Below are 12,848 nucleotides of genomic sequence, written 5' to 3' on the forward strand. Positions count from 1 at the left end.
TTCTAGATTGAGGAGATTTTTCGACTGATTTTTCTCCATCATCTTTTGGAGAATGGTTGATAAGGAGAAGAAGGGCTTGTTTAGAGCCTGTGCCACCTGTTCAAAGAAGAGGTTATATACTGACGACCCTCATAAAGATTGTATATACTGCCTTTAACGACACCATCAGGCGAAGGAGTGTAAGGTATGTCGTACCTTTTCTAATAAGACTCTGAGGGATCGTGAAGGCAGACTGTTAATTTGGCTCCAAAAACTTAAGACCAGGAAGGACGTCGTGTCTAATGACAGTGATGAGGCGTCAACTGTTTCAAGGAGGTCTCAGAAGAGAGGTAGATCTCCTCAGGCTCATACCTCAGGGGAGAAACCTGAGAAGGCTCTTAAAAAGATCACATCTGGGTCTTCAGAGCGCAGTCACTCAAAATCTCCTCAAATTAAGGAAAAGGAGAGTAAGGGTCATGCTTCAGGGGTAAAGCATTCAAAGAAGACAAGTTCAGAGCCTTCAAAATCACCCCTTAAAATTAAACATACGCTTAAAAAACCAGCATCTACTTCGCCTGAAGAGAATTTAGAAAAATCTGCATCGTCGACGAAGAAAGTAGCGTCGTCGACGAAGAAAAGTGAGATAAAGGTCATTATTACGACAGTGACGACCAACACAACTACGTCGTCGACGGCACCGTCGACGACAGTGACAACTGCGTCGTCGCGAACGGCAACGATGACTACAGCGTCGACGGCTGCATCGGCGACGACGGTGTCGTTGGCGGTTACTATGGCAATCTCGTCACGGGCTCGTCGACGAGGGAAAAAAAACCCAGAAAAACGGGATTTTGCCAGGAAAAGAAGGATCACCCCGGACATTACATCTCCTAGTAAGGTAACGCCTCTGGTTCCACCCAACTTGTTGGAGGAGGAAGACTCGCAGGAGGAAGATAATGAGGGTCCTTTTGGTTATGCAAGTAGCCCCTCTTAATTACACGTTAAATGTCAGGAAGATGACTGGGAGGATGATTATGGGGGTTATCAAGACCGCCCCCGACAACATGATCAGGAAGAGATGGTGAGTGTTTCAGCTTCTCTACTGACGGATTTGCAGTTCATGTTGGACGACAATAAGAGGAGGCATCCTTTACCTCATTCTACCCAAAGGATTCCAGTGGCTACGTCGCACTCTGTTCCGTGTACACCGGTGCGAAGACAAGAGGTACCAGTTCCTGTGCCAATATCACCATTGCCGCAACCGGTTCTAGACACATCTGACGATGAAGAGCAGGAGGAGGGGGAGATAACGGAACCTAGCAAGGAATGGGATGATTATCTAATTCCGTCCCCTTCATCTCCTTCACCGAGGCCTGTGGATTCTCCTCCGGAGGACATTGGAGGGTTCCATAATCTGATGGAGAGAGCCGCGCAGATATTTGCTCTCAATATGTCATCGGATAAAGCAGAATGCTTTTTATATGATTTCAAAGAGCCGTTTCGCAAGACGGTTAGATCTCTTCCAATTGTGAGTCATCTATGGGAAGAAGGTCTCAAAGTTATGGAGACGCCGGCAACGGTTACTCCAGTGCTTGCTAGACTGGACAAGAAATACAAAGCGCCTTCGGATACTCCGGCTTCTTTATTAGGTCACCCCAAAACGGACTCCGTTATAACTCAAGCGGCTCAACAAAAATCGAGGAATCCGTCCGCTCCAATTTCAACGCCACTGGACAGAGAGGGTAGGCGCTTGGATAATGCAGGGAAGAGGTTTTCGTCCATGTCTGCCCTTCTGGTCAAGGCGGCAAATGCCCTAGCCATCCTGGGCAGGTATGATAGGCAAATGTGTTGCGACCTATCACCATACATAGACAGCATACCTGAGGCTGACAGACAGGAAGCCAGGAAAATCCTCCAAGAAGGTGAAAGGACTTCGGCTGAAGTCATAGATTGCGCAATGGACATTGCGACAACGGCCTTTAGATCTTTGGGAGGAGCGGCTGTTTTGAGCAGACAAGGATGGTTGAGAGCAACATCTTTTAGGCCTGAAGTCCAGAATAAGATCTTGGATCTTCCGTTCAATGGAGAAGATCTGTTTGGGAAGCATGTTGATGAGGCCTTACAGAGTATCAAGAAGGATACGGAAACAGCGAAATCTCTGGGAACATTACAATATAGAAAAGTTCCTTTTCGTGGCTCAAGAGGTAGGGGCCAAACCTCTTATAGAGGGGGTTACCAACAAGGCCGGTATTCTTCCTACTCCACATCATCTCAGCCATATCGTCAACAATATTCACAGAGACAAACAGGAGGTTTCACAAAATCTACTCCTAGAGGTCGAGGAGGTCGCCAAGGGAAAGACACCACCCGGAGGCAATGACAGTCTGGTGACACCTATTCCTCATGTGTCGCATATTCCCCTGGGTAGAAGAATTTCCTATCATCTTCAAAATTGGCAGCAAATAACGACGGATCAATGGGTCCTCAATATAATACAATTCGGTCATACTCTAGAGTTTCTGGAAATCCCCCCTTGTACACTACCAAGATATCAAGAGGTCAAGTATTTACATCAGATGCGTCAAGAAATTCGGACAATGCTCCGAAAGGGAGCAATAGAACCGGTACCAAATTCCCAGAGAGGAAGGGGATTTTATTCCCGTTTTTTTCTGATCAAGAAAAACGTTCTTCAATGGTGCCCCATTTTGGATCTCAGATCCCTAAATACTTACCTCAAGGATCAATCCTTCAGAATGATCTCCCTCCAGGATATTCTGCTGCTATTAAACCCAGGGGATTATATGAACAAACTGGACTTACGAGATGTGTATTTTCATATCCCAATCTATCCTTCACACAGGCAGTACCTTCGGTTCGTGGTGGCCGAAGATCATTACCAATTCAAGGTGCTTCCTTTTGGTCTGAAATCAGCCCCGAGGATTTTTACAAAATGCCTGGCTTCAGTGGCAGCGGTTCTAAGGAGACAAAAACACCAAGTATTTCCTTACCTCGACGACTGGCTAGTTAAGTCTCCATCGGCAGCATCAGCCCGGTTGTCAACAGGGGCTTGTGTGGAACTATTTGCCAGATTAGGCCTCACTCTAAACGAGGAGAAGTCAACTCTGCAACCGTCAAGAAATATCACTTTCTTGGGAGCAATTCTGGATACGGAGGTAAACAGAGCATTCCCCTCCGAGGAAAGACAGCGGGGAATAATATCTCTATCCCAGGCTTTTATAAAAAGAAAGTCTCTTTCAGTACGCAAGTACAAGTCATTGCTGGGAACGATGTCATCTTGCATTCCCCTCGTACCTTTCTACAAACTACGGATGCGTCCGTTACAAGAGCAGCTGGATCTTCAGTGGCATCAAGCGAGAGGATCCTTCGAGGATATACTCAAAGTGACGCCGATCATGATCCACGCAGCAACATGGTGGACCCGGAATCTAAACATCTCGCAGGGTCTTTCTTTCCTGACTCAACCAGCTCCTTTAGTGGTTACGACAGATGCGTCCTTGGAAGGCCGGGGAGCATTCCTTCAGGATCTGCAGGTCAGCGGTCGCTGGAAATTGAATGAACAGCAATTGCATATCAACCTCTTGGAGCTCAGAGCCGTCCGCTTAGCGTTGTTGGCGTTCCTGCCAAGGATTCAAGGTGCAGCCGTGTTGGTAAGAACAGACAACACAACAGCAATGCACTATTTGAACAAACAGGGAGGAGCAAGATCACTCTCCCTGACTCGAGAAGCCCAGTTGATATGGGAATGGGCTCTACGACACGAAGTATCCATTACAGCGGAACATCTTCCAGGGGACCAGAACACCAAGGCGGATACTCTAAGCGGACTAAAGTCTGTCTGTCACGAATGGGAGCTCGACAATGAGATTTTGAGCAACATCTTCCAGAAATGGGGAACTCCGACAGTAGACCTTTTTGCATCAAGGGAGAACAGAAAATGCCAGTTCTTCGTAAGCTGGCTTCCCCAACGGGGATCTTGGGGGAATGCGTTTTTGATGGCATGGTCAGGCATCTTTGCCTACGCCTTTCCTCCAATTCCCCTCCTGCCGCAGGTTCTTATGAAGATCAAGAAAGAACCATGCAGGATAATCCTGATAGCTCCATGGTGGCCCAGACAGCGTTGGTTTGCGGAGCTTCTTCTACTGTCAGATGAGCGCCCGATTTGCCTGCAGCCGATACCGTCTCTTCTGACGATGTGCCAGTGGGAAATTCTTCATCCGGATCCGAAATCTCTGTATTTAGCAGCCTGGCTCCTGAATACTGCGAATTTCAACATCTGAACATCCCTCCAGAGTGCAGGGAGATTCTATCTAGAGCCAGAGCGGATAGTACAAACAAAACATACCGGATGAAGTGGAAGAGGTTCTGTGTATGGTGCAAGAGGTCTAACATTCATCCGTTGCTTTCGGAAGCTCACGAGATTATTCCATACCTCTTGCTTTTGGCTAAGTCAGGTTTAGCTCATGCATCTATAAAGGTACACCTAGCTGCAATTTCTCGCTTCAGAAGAACTGCCTCTGGTCCGTCTCTGTGGTCTGCTAGAGTCATCAAACAATTTATGAAAGGACTGTTCAGAGTTTTCCCTCCAATAAAACCTCCAACACCTCTCTGGCAATTGAACGTTGTTCTTTCCCAGTTAATGAAACAACCCTTTGAGCCAATTCACAGGGCAGAGCTGAAATTTCTATCGTGGAAAGTTGCGCTTCTCATTGCGCTCACTTCAGTAGAGTGGGAGAGATTCAGGCTCTCACGGTCCAGGAGCCTTTCTTGCAATTCAAAGAGGACAGAATAATACTCAGGACTAATCCAAGATTTATTCCAAAAGTTCCAACTGACTTTCATCTGAACGAACCATTAATTCTCAAACGATTTTTCCACAACCATCAACAGCGGCGGAAAGAGCTCTCCACTCGCTGGATGTCCAGCGTTGTTTGAAGTTCTATTTGCAGAAAACTAAGCCTTTCCGCAAGTCTTCACAACTTTTTGTTGCCTTTAGCGCACCCAGGAAGGGTTTCCCTTTGTCAAAAAGGGGTATTGCCAGATGGATTTCCAGTGCCATAGAGTATTGTCATCAGGCAGCTGGTCGACCTCTGAATGCACGAGTCCGTTCACATTCGACAAGAGCAGTCTCCACCTCTACTGCTCTATTTGCAGGAGTGCCGATCCAGGATATCTGCAGGGCGGCGACCTGGACGAGTACGCACACCTTCACCAGGCATTACTGCTTGGATGAGGCCACAGGGAGAGATGTGGCGGTGGGAGAAGCGGTGCTGAGGAACCTTATCCAGTAACGGTGAGCCTTCTCTACCATCCCTCCTTCCTTTATTATCTACTTTTGCACATTTTATTGTTGTTTATTGTATTGGATGCCATTTGCAAGGGATTTTGGATATGTAGAATTTGGTTTTACAGATACCATCTTTATCACGCTATATATGTTCCCTTGTTTCAGGTTCTGGGTAACAAAAAATGTGCATTTATTTACTGCTCGCTATTCTGATTCAGGCATGTGAATCTATGAAAGCTCCAATACTGGAGTAAGAAAACAAGTTACTTACCTTTAACTGTAGTTCTCCAGTATTGGGCCTATCATAGATTCACATGCAAACCACCCTCCTCCCCTGAGAGGCTCACCTCGGATTTAGCACAAAGAGTGTTATTGCACAAGTGCATGAAAATCTGAGGGGCAGAAGGTTCTCTCAGGAGTGTTCTAGAGGGTGAGGGCCTCTGATTGGTTCAGAGACAAGTTTGATCCTTTTTTACATAACGAAGGTTATGGGTTGCAAAGGAAAATGGGCCTAGGCCTTTTTTCAGTTTGCTATACTACTAAGAAATGCTTTTTTATGTACCGGAGACTCCCGTCTCGACGACGGGGAATGATTCAGGCATGTGAATCTATGAAAGGTCCAATACTGGAGAACTACAGTTACAGGTAAGTAACTTGTTTTCTTATACAATAGCTAACTCGTGGGGAATGAAAGATTAAGTAAAGCATGTAAAATAAGAGAGGAACTAAAACGCTGAAATGCATTCCCTCGATGTTTTTAACATTCATGGTTTGCAAGTCAATCCATGTTTTTGGCATCAGTGTTAACTTAGGGGCATGCTAAGTTCACTAAGTGAGCTTATTAAAATTAAAGAAATAATCAGTGTGCTTTAAACGATAAATGACCAACAGATGCTAACTATTACCATAAATATTTCTTTATGTGTTTTTAATGTCCCTGCTGTCCTCTAAGTTATTTGGCGTTGCATATGTGTTGGTTGTTTGGGCTTGCACTGGTGGTTGTAATACATGGGTGTGCACTGGTGGTTGTAATACAAGGGTGTCCAACGGAGGGTGTAATACAACGGTATGCACTGGTGGGTGTAACACAAGGGCTTGCACTTGGCGTAATATAAGGGCGTGCACTGGTGGATGTAATACAAGGCATACACTGGTGGGTGTAATACAAGATGGTGCACTGGTGGGTGCAATGCAAGGACGTGCACTGGCGGGTGTAATGCAAGGGTGTGCACTGGTGAGTGTAATAAAAGGGTGTGCACTGGTGCGTGTAATACAAGGGCGTGCACTGGTAGGTGTAATACAAGGGTCTCTTGTGCCTCTGGAGGTCGTGGTTTTGAGTTAATACTGGCCGCCGCTGGCATGTTGTACTGATCTGGAACATCAGACAGCTTTCTGACGCAGTCTAGACATGGCGGTCTTTTTTCATGCAAGCTCTGGGGAGGTCACATATGGTGTCAGGTGATTCAATTTAAACTTGATGAATGTCCCACAATTCAGATATATGAATTTGTCTTTAACCTATTGCCCGTAATTGACAGCACATCAATGACTAAATAACACAGTGTACTTTATGTACAAGAGTAAGATAAACGTATTTTTTTTTCATTTTTTTTATATAGCTCGAACTTGACTCAAAAATATTGGAGTGCTCTATGTGAGCACCACTTACATAACCTACTTTGAAGCAGGAGGAATGTACCTTCACAATTGCAATATGAAAGTGGTTAATAACGCTTCAATGTGATATTTCTCATTTTCAAGGATCTTTACCACCTGCTTAGCAGCAGTAAATTCTGCAGTTTTGCCTATAACTGAAAGATGTGTAATGCATCTCTTTAGTTATTTACGTTGCTCCTATGCAGGTTACTTTTCTTTAAGACTAGCTTGATAACCTCTCTTTTGAGTCATTTGGAAGTGCCCCTGTTGCGAATGATAGGTTGATCAATCTAGTTTTAGGGGAACAAAAACTGCAAACGGAGCATACATTATCCTGAGAACCTGAATCGATGTTATTCAGGATTAAGCGGATCTCTTCCTCCTCAGTTTGTAGAAAGATGCCCAGCTTACCCTGGACACAAAAACAGGGTCTTCATAGCTAGTAGTATCTAACAACCCTATGTTTGACTTGATCCTATTATAGATTTTACTAATTGTAGTTTAGAAGTGCTCAGCAAGAGAATTGCTCAATTCTTGAGAGGATTGAACGGAAGCAAAAATTAAACTAGGCTGTGTAAATGATCTTTGAGTATGAAAAAGTTCCTTCCTTTCATTCTGAGATACCTTAAAAGATTTTACAAATAACTTAGAGTTAATCGCATTGTGCATGTGAATGTTCAAATCCCCAAGTATTGTAAGGTTTTAGCATGTCCATGATAATTGACCAGCCCATTTATGAAATTAATTTTCAAATTTATCCTCTAACTTTGGAGGGCGATATACTGAAAGAAAGTACCTGGAAGCATTAACTGCTTCCACACACTAGGCTATAAGAGCCTCATAGTTGCTCTCTACATAGTACAGTCTAGACCCTCCATACATAATAGGTCTACTCCAGCGCCAATGTTCAGTGGTCTATTGACATAAATAACCTTGCTTCCTTTTGAATAGTTATGGCTAAATTAGGTGGTGATGAATCAGCCAAGTTTCAGTAAAAACAAAAGGTTCAATTCTTTGTCCAAAAGAATGTCAAACAGCTGAACTGAATGTGCAGATAATGAGTGAAACATTCAGGAATCACGCTTTAATAGAGCGCTGCTCGGTCCATTTCACAGTAGCATTATAAACAATTTATTGGGAACTGGAATTTGTAGAAAAATGATGGCCCTCTCGAACTACAATTTGCACAATTAGAGCACTTTATCCCAGTCTCCTAGCACACTTTCTTAATGAATATTAAGTTTCATTAATTTGTAGACAAGCTAATTAATTCATTGAGCACATATATACACTTACCCAACTTAATTTATAATATCTATGCCGACATTGGCTTGTGATCGGTTTACTGCAGATTCCTTAAAAAGGAACGTTCTGGTTTTGCAGCAGAGATTGTTTCCACAGTCCCCACCAGGCCACTGCAATGTGGCGCCAGTATGTTGTCCGCTCACCAGCTGTGATATAAATTGAGGCTGGAGGTCAGCCTTTGGAGCATATACACCTTGATGCACTACTTTGCATCCCTTGACAGAAGCAGTGTCATCTCCCCCACACCCCCATCACTTTCAGGTCATGGCAGGTGCAGGGAGGTTGCGTTGTATGTAGGGACCTTTCAGGGTGGCAAGTCTCATTTGGACAGTCTAACCTACACATCACCCCTTTGATCAGCAGCAGTGTGCCTTTTTGTAGCCTCCCTTGACAGATAAAAGCACTGAGGCTACAATGAAATAGAAGATCACAGAATGTTTGCCTTTTATTTTCAGAGTGCCTGAGCATCATTCGGATCCCAATCTGACCATTGGCCCCTAGCATGTTGTGCATGTCCAATGAGGGAATGTCATCATCATGTAGGTACATTTAGCCTGACAAATACAAGTAAAAACATACTTTTGACGGTGGAACAGGAATTGCCATAACCACACATATGTATGTATCACAAAGTTAATGCATGAGTCCACCGCAACACACACTGAAACATCGCTAAGCAATAGAACTCCAATGTACTCACAAAAGTATGACATTGTGATGCCTCTGTGTACAGTAAAGCCCAGAGGATATTGGCCCAGACAGCACACTACTTCACAGACCCAGCCACTCTGTAATGTTTTCAGTGCCCCCAATACAACAACCTAGAAGTGGTTTTGTCACATTTCTCATTGAATTATTTGCAGACCAAATCCATCTTGGTTTTGAAAGCAGCATGGGCCAACAACAAGGTAGGATACAGTCACCTTGTGTTGACTTGGTGCGCTGCACACAACCCCCAATCTGTATGTGTACACGGTCATCTTCGGAAAATTTAATTCCCACCAATTCTGCATCTATCTCCTCAGGCTGTAGTAAGTGCTGCAAAAAAAAAAAAACATTTGGAATGTGCAGATTGTGTCCTGCAGAGTAGTAGGAGTACGCATGAGTTTCAGGACGTAGGATCCACCAACAGCATTGGAGGGTCTAATGCACAGCCTATTGTGTAAGATAAGCTGCCAGCACTGGTGAGGATGCCAGGGGGGTGGCTCAGTCTGTGGCTCTCAAGCACAACTGACATAGTCATCCTCAAGCCAGGAGATAGCTGTACATCTTGTGAGCATGAAGGATATGGGCAGATTGAAGTCTGCTTTGTACAGATTTGGCACTGAAACACTGTCTCCAAATCTATGAAAATGTCAAGGAGACCTTCCACAAAGACATATTGCCCTCACGCTCTAGGGCAGTGTTGAATGGGCAAAATGGGAGCCACCATGAACACACACGAGGGCGACCCTTGCCAAACCAGATTAGAGGTTGCAAAATATTGTCAATGCAAACACTCATTGGAACGGGGTGTAATGTTCCAGTGTCAGATGTGTCTTTGCATACAGTGCAATGTGTTTTCCTCAGCACAACCAGATATATCATCACAATGTGTCCATCTCCCTTGGTGTCCCCATACCTCTAACATTGAAAGTCAGAATGCCAACAATAACCATGTGTGTGAATTCTACTGTGAAGTGTGGGATTGCGTCTCTGGAGTAGTCTAACCCCAGGTAGCACAACAACACATATCCTTGACTTTTCACTTGAGGGGGCTATACCCCTCTAAGCAATGGAGTTTTAGCCAATGTTCTGGCACCAGGATATAACGATGTAAGCAATCACTACCTCCAACCAAGGGCAAAAATGACCATTCAGTAACTACACCTACCTACAAAGGGTAACTTCCCACATCTGCCCACACACAACTCAGACAGGCAAGGCTAGGTGGAGGCAACCTGTCCTGTGAGAACAATAGGTTTTTCATATGCCAGTATACTCAGAGTGGCCTTTACAACAATCAGTCATGAACATTCAGTGGCAGACAGCAACCTGCATCAAACGCACACTACATCGTAATATTTCATCCGGTAACTGTTTTTGCCTACTTACCTCCATATAATCTACACATATGTACATTTCAACATTACCTCATGGCCTGCATGAACTATACTTGTGAGGGTATGACCCCTCTCACATCCACCTCAAACTACATGCTCATCTCTCAAAACTATCATACACACACAAGCATGTTATAAGCACCCTCTGGTACATCTAGACGAAAAAGCATGTCTGTCCCACAAGCTCAAGCATTGTACCCAACCTGATCCTTACAATCTCACACTTGCTCTGCCCTTCTTAACATCCACACCTACATTCACAGAACCACTCTTCATCACTATGTACACAACACTTCTCAAATCCATGACATGTACACAATGTACTGTACTCATCACCTCCTCAACAGACGTCAAACGTAACATGTAAAATGGACCACTCTTTTCACCAGTTGCGCCCTCAGTAATGTCTTGGACTGCACTCATACCACAACGTGTAGCATCACAGCCCTCTCTGAAATCTGGCTCAATAAATCACCACATCTCACATACAGACACTTACATTGCTCAATGAATATATCCTCAGCCATTTGCATATAAAAATACACCCACCATACTCTGCTTAAGTTATACAGATTGTCATTTCTAAAACAAATGCATCCACAGATTAAAACACAACATATATCAACTATACAACACCTCATATGTCACCGTTCAGCCCCCTAAATTACACAACTGGTGTATACCCTTTACATACACTTATCCACTTTGTTACAAATGGCAACTTTAAACTTGTCTCACTGTGGCCCTGTCAAATCCACACATGACCAGGCGCGCAACACCCATTGGACTCACTGGGCTTCAGCCCCCCCCCGTCGCGTGTGGCAGCCCGGGATGAGACAGCCTCGCGGCGCACACACAGCCGCACCCGAGCACTTCACAGGTCTTTAAAAGACCATTTGCATGTTAATGAGGCCTCGCTGTTGTTTCACCCCTTCTAAGAGCCCCTGCAGCTCCACTCTGCCTATGGCTTAAAAGATTCAGCCCCCCCCCCGAAATTTGGCTCTAGTTGCGCCTCTGCACATGACTCCCATGCTTCATACCCTCATTGACTTATGCACATTATCAGCTATCCTCACTCATTGAAACTGCCCTGTTACAGTCATCTCTCATGATAGTGACACAGACTAAGTTCTCTACTCCTGCCAGAATTCAACCTTGTCTAACTGGTTATACATCTATCACATCTACCTATTCATACCATCCCTTGCACAGGATTTAACCAGTCGAACAAGCTCACATACTCTGATTCACCCCGTATGTTTAACCACTCATAATGGGACAATGTGGATACTTCACGTCTCCTACACAAGAGCTTCCTATGAACTTAACTCATACCTTACACTCTCTGACAATCACTAAACTTGTCCTGCCACCATGACGTATGAATCTCCACTCCATTTCAAAATAGGAAACACTAGTCTCTCTCACCTTTACCCTTGTTTGAGCAAGCTCAGCACATGCAACATGAACATTGGCTAACACACCTGCAACTAGGCCTCACATTCAAAAATACACATCCTCCTGTGTGCGGCAACTAAGAGCACGGTTGTGGCACTGGCTCCTGTAGCATCTACACAGCACACGGACCCACAACACTTGTGTGCACTCACTGTCCATTTGGCTAACCATATGTATCACTGGGCAATCCAACAGCCATAACAGCACTCCTAGTTCAGCTCTGTGTGAGCTGGACCTGCATCAAGCATAGTTTCAAAGGACCACATTGTCAGTCATCCACAAATGACAAAATACACACAAATCATATGCTCAACTGTGTGTGGTTGTAAATATGAAATTCCAAGCTTTGACAGACAAAACACACCATGATGTCGCCAAACAAAAACAGGATGGCATGACTGTGATGTAAATTAGAAAAAAATGACTATTAGGACCACACACACTTTGCCAAACATGAATCTAAGCTGAAGTGGAGTACTTGGAGGCAACAGAGTCGTAAGACTGTGAGAATACTGTTCACCTTACACTCACCATGGGCTCAGGAAATGCATCAGATGAGTAAACAGCCATGAAGGAAATTTGCACACAGTAGCATGCCACCTGTAGCAAGTTTCTCATTGCCACTAGTCTACCAGATCTAAAAAAGACACAGACATGGGTCCACCACTATCAAGTCACATACAAGTATTGTAACATCACTTTGTGTAAATGGGTGTGTGCAAACTCACTACTATGTAGTCAAACTCCCTATGTATCCCAGTGTATTGATGAGACAGTCATCTTCCTGCACATTACAAACATCTGCAGCATGCTTCTCCTAAACTGTTGCACTTTGAGACACTTGCACTATTTTGACATATGAAAGAATGACCTATGGGCAAATGTGATGTAAAAGAGTAAAGATTTGTGGCTTCATGTCACACTCATAGCCAAACCTGAGGTGGATGATGACACATTGCTAATGTAGACACCAACATCTAGACAATATACTGTCAAAGGGAACATACTCCATGGACCATATGCAATCCATGCCATACTAACAT

This window comes from Triturus cristatus, chromosome 7 (genome assembly GCF_964204655.1).
Source record: "Triturus cristatus chromosome 7, aTriCri1.1, whole genome shotgun sequence".
NCBI lineage: Eukaryota > Metazoa > Chordata > Amphibia > Caudata > Salamandridae > Triturus > Triturus cristatus.